This window comes from Montipora capricornis, chromosome 6 (genome assembly GCF_036669925.1).
Source record: "Montipora capricornis isolate CH-2021 chromosome 6, ASM3666992v2, whole genome shotgun sequence".
Lineage (NCBI taxonomy): Eukaryota > Metazoa > Cnidaria > Anthozoa > Scleractinia > Acroporidae > Montipora > Montipora capricornis.
The window spans coordinates 44,668,829-44,678,828 of record NC_090888.1 but is presented as its reverse complement, the minus strand read 5'-3'; the positions used below and the strand labels follow the sequence as shown (position 1 = coordinate 44,678,828).

At 41.5% G+C, this 10,000-nt stretch overlaps 1 pseudogene; it reads right to left on the bottom strand.

Moving 5' to 3' along the window:
* Positions 1 to 1,975: 1,975 nt before the first annotated feature.
* The window catches only part of LOC138050552 (E3 ubiquitin-protein ligase MARCHF5-like), an 18,545-nt pseudogene continuing 10,520 nt past the window's right edge, over positions 1,976 to 10,000 (bottom strand).

Sequence of the window (10,000 nt, the reverse complement as noted above, 5' to 3'; positions counted from 1 at the left end):
CTGTTACGTGATCCAGTGTCTTCTTCAGTCTTCTAAATGCTGAAACCCTTTCGAGCCTCCTCAAGGGGAGCGAATTTATTGGTGGCTACAAGACCACGTCATTGTATTGCTATGGCACAGGCTTCGCTGTAAAAAAATTACAAAATAAATAGCGATTTTTCTCGTGACGCCACCCATTGTTATTAATATGCCAACCAGAACCTAATTGGCTATTGAAACAATGACTTTTTTTGTTACGTGTTGGCAAATTTGAATATCAAAAGAAACGTGATGTCAATGTTTGTGAACAAGAAATATCGCTATAGGACACTTTCTTTGTTTCTGGGCTTAATTTCCTGGAGTCATGGAGATGCTTATACTTAAAAATGGGGATCATCGAGTTCGTTTTCTTATTTGAGAACAGTAATAAGCAGGGTAAAAGTGAAATAGTTTAAAAATTCTCTGAAGCAGATTCTGAGCTACCTTCCTAATTTGGAAATTCAAGGTGGTCCAGAATCCACGCCAGAGAGTTTCATCTTAGCTTGCTGATCACTTTTCATGAATAGAAAACTGGGGTCTCCGCGTTTGTTTTTGTAGATATAGGCGTTTAAAGACAAAATGGTGTATTATATGGTACCACAATATTGCCGTTATGTGAAGTGATTTAGATTAAATCCTTGCAGTACGAGAGCGAATACTGTCACTGTTCTTGGCGTTTTCTGCACATTTTAATTCTTAGCAACAACACATGAAAGCCAAGGGAAGTCCTTTCTCTAGGGAGACAACTGTACTAAAATAGGTTTACTCTTTTATTTTCAAATTCTAAAATCTAATTTCAACTTTAATACAAACTTCTAATTACCCTCAGGATTAGATGAACATTTAAAACTCTGTCCTATAGGGAACATAAGTATAAAAACAAACTAAGGTTCAACAGGTGTTAGATGCATATTTCCGAGAAGAAAAATCATCCTTCATCAGATTTAATGCAATTCAGGGATTTCCCTTACTACAGTACCAGAAAAAAAAAATCATGAAATTCAAGACCTTTTACTACTTCCGAATTAAGTGTGCACTGAATCATCTGCTTTCAAACTGTGCAAGTACATGTACTATAGAAGGGTGCGTATAGCCGCCTCACATCGCCCCAGCTGCTTGCAGTGCTCTTGCTGAAACGCTGCAAGTGGCCAGGGCAATGTGAGGCGGTTGTATTTGCAGGCTAATAAAGACTGGGCTAATGTAATACATGCCACAGAGTTCAAAACTTCAGAGCAATCAAGCATCTGCGAACCAAGTCATGGTGTTGGCTTTCAAGCTATTCATGGGGTAACTCCAGTGATAGCCAGAGACCTAGTTTTCATACTTAACTGCTGTGAAGGAAATCATGCCAAAGCTCCCCCTGTGACTATAGCCTGTGACTAAATTATTCTATAATCAACGATTCCTGAATGGTGTAGCAACATTTTAATTAGAATACCAAAGTAGTTTACTCATTTAAAAAATTTAAAAATATGATTCAACCACATATTTTGGTTAGGACAATGACAAAGCCTATTAAACAAACCAGGTATTGGGCTAAACACAGCCTGGGGATTTCGAATGAAAACTGTGGGATTCCAGGAGGTCTGTCCTCTGTCTGTAGTCCCATTTTATTGAAAACCGACAACCAACATCCCAGCTGCATGCCTTGACCAGCAACAGACAGGCAATGGTTCAGAAAAAATTATTACAAGGTAATTCAATGTGCACTCTTTAATGCTTCGATATGTGTTCACAAATCGAAATCACTTCAAGGAGCCACAGAAGTTTGAAATTCTGTTTAAATAAACCATTATCTGGCATTTTCTAAGGCTAGTGGCTTGAACACCAAGGGAGAACAAGACTTATAAGAAAGAGCTCATATAATTGCAGAACTTTCATCAAGAAAAGACAAGTCACTACAACAGATGAGAAATTTCAGGAAGGAGGAATTTCCTGAATACTTAAGAAAGTCATTGGTACACAGATCAGGAAAACTCTTGACTCCAGAATTGAAGGGCTTTGAGCAGAAGTGACCTATGATAACCTTTAATAACATTGTTCTGCATCACATGTGATCATTTTTCACCAGTGATCTCAACAAGAAGCTGTTTAAAGTGTTTGATACCCTTTTTTGTGACTGGCCTTGGCTTAGACTTGCAGTTTTTCTCACAAAACTATGGAAAAGTAAGAATTAGGGAAACATTTCAAAATTAAAGAAAACTGAAACAAAAACAAACAAAATATGCAGAATAAGAAAAAGTCAAAATGTATCCATAGTTTTGTTAAACATGGAACCCTTCAAACCTGACGTGTGTTTATCCAAGCAGACACCAAGGCTCACAAAAGAACAATGAGAAAATGAAGATCCTAGCTACTAACCCTTACATGCAACCTTTGGAATGAACTTGGTGGATATGACTTTGTCCATTCTAAGGTGGCAAGAGCAGTAATGTTACAAAAAATTAAATCACTCGTTAAGTTTGCACAAAAATACTGTAAGGTGTTACAATTTCACTCTGGGTTGTAATCTTTGACAATTCGCTGTGCTTGCCTCACATACTGCTGTTGTTTGTAGTAAATCCGCACAACTCCTTTCACTGACACAAAAGTCATTCCTCCCTGAAATGAAGGCAAACTTCAAAGTTTAGTCTTAACAATGCCACATTTAACAAAGCTATCATATCAAGAATAATTTGACTGTCTTGTTATTAAGGATTCTTAATAGCTACCAGTAAGTGTATTTTTATCTCACAAGAGCCTTCTAAGTAGGAGATTTCATAAACATTTAGAATTAGAAGGTTTTGTACAATGGAAAACTCTTCAGTTTTCAAGATTTAGATGCAATTAAATTTTCAATTCATGGTTCGCAAGTCTGTAGTGAGCTTTTTCGTGTTTAACTCACCAATGCAAAGTATGGATGAGTTGTCAAGAAGAGTGGGATTTTGGTGTGGAAAAAAGTCTACGTATATGGAACATAAGTGGACATAAAGTCATAAATGAGGGGTGTGAAACAACCATTGACAAGCTGGAGTCACTCTGTTGAGTCTATTGTTGTTAACCATTGTGTCCAGCAAGGGAAACTTTCCACACCATTTGGTTGGTAAAAATGTTCTGCTTCCCATTGTTACATTTACTCTAAAACATGCAACACTTAGCCATGAGGATAATAACCATACTATGGTTGCTTTCAGAGCTCAAATTTCCACCAGATCCAACAGTCTTGCACAGAAGTTGTTGAGAAATTCCCATACAAGGCCAGAAATAATTGTTATGGCGCAATTTGAAAACAGTTGGCTAATGAAAACCTTTGATCTGATTTGTCCTCACCTTTTTCTAACTCCAATACAGTTACAGAAGAGAAAAGGAATGCTTAAAACTTTACTTGTTTTCTGAACTGGAGTTGAATATCAATGAGTATTTGTGTCACGATTTTTTCAGTATAGACCACACACTCTGAAAAAAGTAACATGCCATTAAATGTATGCTGTACATGGTTCCGTAAGGCTGTTATAACCGGGGAGTGAGTTGTGAGGCTGGGCTCTCACAACCTCTTGAAATGCTCCCAATGGCGTGCGACTCTAAGAGCCTCTGTCAGCTAAATCCAACGTCTGGCCTCTGCGTGGCGGAAGTGGCAACACCGACAGGAGAAGGGGTGAAGGTGAAGCCACTGGTGCCTTAAAACCAGTTGCCCAGGGTAGATGGGGCTCTTAACCTGTGAAGGCAGCCCATCTAGGGGACGGTAAACCCTGATTTCAAACTTCCGATGCCTTGCAGCTATACCTGATCTCAGGAAGGCTTCAGGAGTAAACCTCAAGGACAATTCCGGAGTGGAGCCTCTAAGGCGGATGGCAGGTGCTCAGCACCTCCTTCCGGCAGCTTCTGCAGTGGAACTGGCCCCAAGTTGTATTGGTTCTCCCTTTCCCTTGAACCCAGCCAGCTACACTGAGAGGGGGACGCTGTCGTATGGGCAGCCCAGCATCTCCTTATCTTCCCACCCAGGCCTTAGCGCAAACTGGAGAGGGCACTCCAGCGGTGTCGCAAGACTCCGGCATAACACGGGACAAGGCAGTTTACCGGTTCTAAGCTCCGACTGATTGGCGTAAGAGGGAACGCCAGGGGTCTCGTCCGACGGTGGGTGAAGCCCTCGCAGCTTCATTGGGGGGCTACCGCCCGCCTCAAGCTGGGCAGCCCCCAGCCAGTAAGGTGCCGCCCCGTCATTGCTTGCCTGCTCTACTGGATGTGTAGAGCTTAGGGGACCCTCCCAACAAGCGAGCAAGTACTTGCACCAAGCAGCCAAAAACAAAAAACTACGAAGACTCCAGCTCTTCGAATCGCAAGCTGGAAGATTCGCACCATGTGTCCTGGTAACTCCCCGCTGACCTTCAGGTACATGTAATGGACGACTCCTGCAAGACCGCCATCATCAACAAGGAGCTGGCACCACTCAACATCGATGTTGCCTGTCTCCAGGAAACCTGGCTGGCCGACAGTGGGTCACTTATGGAAAGAGACTACACCTTCTTCTGGCAAGGCCTGTCCCAAGACGAGCCGAGGCAGTATGGCGTAGGTTTTGCCGTGAGGAACTCACTGATTGTCACCACAGAAACCCCCTCCGGAGGGTCACTGAGAATTCTTGCCCTTTGCATGAAAACGTTGGCGGGCTTTGTGAACATCATATCCCCCTACGCCCCCGACTCTGACCTCCACCCCAGAAGCCAAGGATCAATTCTATGAGGCTCTGCAGGAAACACTATCCGGAATCCCAAGTTCCAAGGGCATATATTTGCTAAGCGATTTCAACGCTCGTGTTGGGATCGACTGGCAAGCATGGCCTACCTGCCTCTGCCACTTCGGTGTTGGCAGGATGAATGAAAACGGGTAAAGGTTGCTCGAACTCTGCTGTCACCACGGCCTCTGCATCACTAAAAGCTACTTTAAGTGTAAGGAGCTGCACAAAGTGTCTTGGAGCCACCCTCGGTCCCACCACTGGCACCAGCTAGACCTTGTCATCACTAGGACAGCAGACCTCAGCAGTGTCCTCCGCACAAGAAGCTATCACAGGGCTGTGACACCGACCACTTGCTCTTTGCAAGCAAGGTCAGGCTGAGGCCCAAGGAGTTTGGGCTAACGATCAGCCTCAAGAAGCCCAACATCCTGGCACAAGGTGCTGAGTCCCCCCCAGTCAACATCATCGACAACACGAAGCTGGAGGGTGTGGACACCTTCATCTACTTGGGCTCCACTGTGTCAAGCTCGACTTCGCTCGATGCTGAGATCAGCTGCAGGGTCGCCAATCAGCTGCTGTCATGGCCAAACTCAACAAGCGAGTGTGGGGCAATGACCTGTTGAGCGAAGGACCAAGATGTATGTCTACCAAGCTTGTGTCCTGTCGACTCTCCTTTATGGCAGCAAGTCGTAGACGACCTATGCCAGACAAGAGCGGTGACTCAACGTATTCCACCTCCGCTGCCTTTGGCACATCAGGTGGCAGGACAGAGTCACCAACACCAAGGTGCTGGAGCGCGGCTCACTGAGCATGCCATCACTGCTCATTCAGCGACGCCTTCGATGGCTTGGGCATGTACATCGCATGGAGCCTGACTGCCTGCCATGAGAAATCCTTTACGTAGAACTACGGAAAGGCATCCGTCACATAGGTCAACCGCTGCTGCGCTAGTAGGGGCTAGTAGAAGGCAGAAGCGAACGCTAGAGTCCAGGATACATGCAAGAGAGCGGCAAGGAAAGAACGCGCAGCCTCTGTGCGTGTTGCCACAAGGCACGTCTGTGCCACCTGCAACAGAGACTGCCACTCCAGGATCAGGCTACACAGTCATACAAGATCCTGCCCAAATCCCCAGCGCTAACCATCGCCTCTTTGAGACGAGGATGCCACTACTACATTTACTTACTCAGGGGTTTCAATAACTTTTGAAGTAGAGGCCTGGGCTAATCAATGTAAGTGGCAGTCACTCTTGTATTTTACAAGGGTTTGATTGAAAATTTTCACTTTAAAGGGAGAGTAGCTGGTGGGTAGAGGCAAATTTCTGACAAACAGACGGCAGTATAACCGCCGGCGACCGGCGTCTAATGAAACCGCTGTTACTGAAGTGATAAAGACTACAGAAAGCCATTTTGTTTTTCTGTAGTTTATTTACATTTTAAACAGTTATTACTAGTAGTAATCCCAGATTATTGAAGTGTAATCGACAGTGGCTTAGCCTGTATTTCGGTAGGGTTCCAATCGGGAAAACTAGTTGTTGCATTTGCAAGTAAAGTGCTGCGAGTCAGATGTGGAAGTACTGTCGTGATATTTGCACAACTTTTAGAGCTGGCAGTTGTATTTAATACATTGAAACAATTCAATGATTTAAGACAACAATTTTCTTATTGCCTGAACAATTTTTCTTATTGTTCTTGAAAATACATGCTCAAAAAAAAGATTTAACGCTCTTTAAGTAGAAATTTTTGTAATTGAATATTCTCTGTCAAAATTTGCGTAAGAAGGACAAAGATAAACGATATCACTCACGAAACAAAAGTCGCATTATTTTCATGCAAAACACAAGGATTTTTTTAAAATTTGACATTAATACCGCTTCACTTATCATTTACACTACTACATTTACTAACGAAAAGAGTTCACACCTATACATTATTCTAATACAACATTCATTCTAATGCACGTCAGGCATCGCACATTAACACAGGTGCATGCCGCTTACATTTAGAATTATTTACTTATATTAAACACTAGAACTATTACTCATTTTACACCTTACTACATTACTTATCTATGTTACACCACCCACCACCACCCCCCCCCCCCCAAACAAACAAACATTTAATATATATTTAACAATTACTCCATGAGCGCACACTCGATATAAGATGGTAAATAGCCAACGAGGTGCGTAGCGCTGAGTGGGCTATATTAACCATATTCTCGTCACCAGAGCCTCGGGTCGACCCAAGGCTCTGGGAAACTCTGCGTAGGAGAACATGCGCCGTAGGGTTCTTACAGCCAAAAATTGGCTATTTGAGCCTTACGGCGCCTGCTCACTCCTCGTGCTAACATGAATGCACCAATTAAAGACGCTTTTGATTGTTGTTCACGAAAACCAATGAGAAGACACTTTGTTTCAGGGTTCCCCAGAGCTCTTCTCTCCCTCGGTCAAGAGAAGAGCTCTGGGGTCGAGATTGTATTAACCAGTCTGATATCCAACAAGCGTGAATGTAATAATTGTTTTATTAAGTTCCTTAAACTCCAAAAATTTGGAAGTATGAAATATGAGCGAAACAAGACGCCTACAAGGGCATATCCGTGGAATGCGCAAACAGTTAACACAAATTGTCCAGTGACAGTCAACGTCAAGTACAGGTAAACTTCGGAAAATGGCGAGAGATTACCAGAAAGATAAATATGTAATATAACTTGAAGTTGTTTGTTGTAAAAACTCATTATTAATGTTACTAAATTTGCAAATGCAAACAACGAATTCCTATTAGCAGGTTATCAGGATACGGGATTTTTTATTTATTTTTTTTTTGGAAGGAGACAGTATTCAAATCCTACAGTTTTACTTGCTTCCTTAACTCCGTTCATCCAAAAATTACAAGATCAGCCTTAAATCATCTGAAAAGCTTATTACAAATCACAGTTCAATAAATTATCATCCTGGGCCAGTTGTTCAAAGACCGAGTTTTAAAACGAGTTTTATTTTCTACTCCCAAATGCTGTTCAAGGCTGATATTCGGTAAAACTTTACATTAGAAGACGTCAATCTTGAAAACCAAAAATAAGCAAAGGAAACTGTCACCAAAAAGTTGAAACATGAAAAAAAGTTTACGCTAATCCTGGATTAAGGTAATCGGCTTTCGAATAACCGGGCCCTGTATTCGAAGTCAGGTTCCATAATCCTGGTTCAGTTTCTTGCAAACTGTTTAAATCTGCCGTGGAGAAGATAAGAAGACAACATCTTTACTCTATTTCTTTCAATGCTCAAAAATCTAAAATTCCGTAATTGCGTGTTCTATAGTCCAGTACAAGGTTCTTCCTTTACAATTCCATAATCTTGATTTTAGTATTAGAGTATCTTGGTACTAAGTTCCACAATAACTTGAAATCTCGTTAAGAAAAAAAAGTTTAAATCCAGTAGTCCAGTCCAGGTTAAGATCGCCAAAACTCTCCCCATCATCTATTCAAAAGTCAACAAAAGCTACAAGCAGTAAATAGTTCTCAGAAACTACAAAAGTTCGTCATGATTCTACACTCGAGCTGAACAAAAAACTATCAAAAACGAAACCCTTACGGCACTGAGAAAACCGTAACAGTAGCCCTTCGCCGAGAAACTAATCTTAGCCGAAAGGCCGAGAAGCGATCAGGATACGGGATATTTAGGTAAAAAAAATTGTGGGGATACGGGCTTTTTGGCTGGGGGGGGGGGGGGGGGGAGGGAATTGAGAAGATACGGGATATTTTTTAAAGTAGGAACGCATTGCGTACGTGTGGTAGTGCAGCAACTTGACGGTGCTTTTTTCCATAACTGTCAACTGAGCTGTGTTTCGTTTTTCCAGGAGATTCAAGTTGTCCTTGCGTAATATTTAGCTCTAATAGTACACGATATTGTTTGGTATCGTAAATCATTACGGTGCCATGGTAGACATATTTGCTAGTACCCCCTGAGAAGACATGCGGTTCAGTAAAATACTAAACCCAGGACGATTGAAGAAAATAAAAGGAAATTGAGAAACATTTGGCTTCAAGGCTGACATGTTGATCATTTACAACGTCTTTTTCACCTAAAGCTTAAGTGTGTACTCTGAGCTTCTGACAGCTTTCCAAGACCAATGTTACTAAAGTAAACCCTTTCCGGCGGGGTTAATATCTGGATGGGGGACGTCAAAATATGCGACTTGCTGTCAGGAACATACATGGTTCATTTATTTCACACTATTTACATAACATTAACATTGAAAGAAAAGTACAGTCATAACACATGGTTACAAGATAAAATAATTACAGTACAGGTTATAAAATGTGTGTGGTGGTCAAAGTAACGAAGGCTTTCTAGTTGACCACCACATACTTTTAAGTAAACGAAGAAATAGATACGACCAAAAATTATATTTTAACGCTCAAAAATGCGAACTAAGCAAGGTACAGATTTTGCTAACCTGCTTTATGCAAAACAAATATTGACGCAAAAGTAAATGAATATTAATATGTAGTTTTTAAGGAGTGCAGAAGGAGCACAATTTGCCATCAGCGAAAAACATATCGGGAGATTTTTTTTACGTTCAATCAGAGTTTAATTTTTCTATCGTACTTTTGGTCGTACAAGTAAAATCGCAACAACGAAATTAACATCGATTTTAGCGGCCGCCTGTGATCAAGTTACCTTGCGTGTTTAATACTGGCAACTCACGAACTGAACAAAGGCTGCGTCTGTGACAAAATGTCGGCAAGATACCGGGTTTTTGTTAGTTTGCTTTTTTGTTATAAAGTTCGACAAGATATATGTGCGAATTTAACACAAAGATCGGCAATCGTTGATGCTAGTCCAAGTGTCAGCTGAAGTTAATTTCCCCCGAATAAGGTTAGTACTTGAATGGGGGACCGCAGCGAAGTCCCCGTGACGGCGATAGCTAATTCGTTTTTTTAAAACTTGAATTCATTTTTTATCTTGTTTGGCCGTTAAAAGCTTTTTTCTTATTTTCTTTCTACGTCAAAGCGGCGAACAAACTGCTTCCCAAGAAATATTGGAGTAGTCGTTCTATGCAAAATACTTCTCATGAAGTATTCGTTCTATGCAAAATAATGTTCACATGAGTGGAACACACAAGTACGAAGCAAGATCTAGAAATAACGTAGAAAATTCTCCTTACCTTTAAAGCTTGCCTTTCTCAAAGAAAAAGCATCTGTCCACTTTATTGAATAGTTTAATACTGAATCAATCATGGCGGGCGGAAAAATCCCACAATAAATGTTTGCTTTCATCTA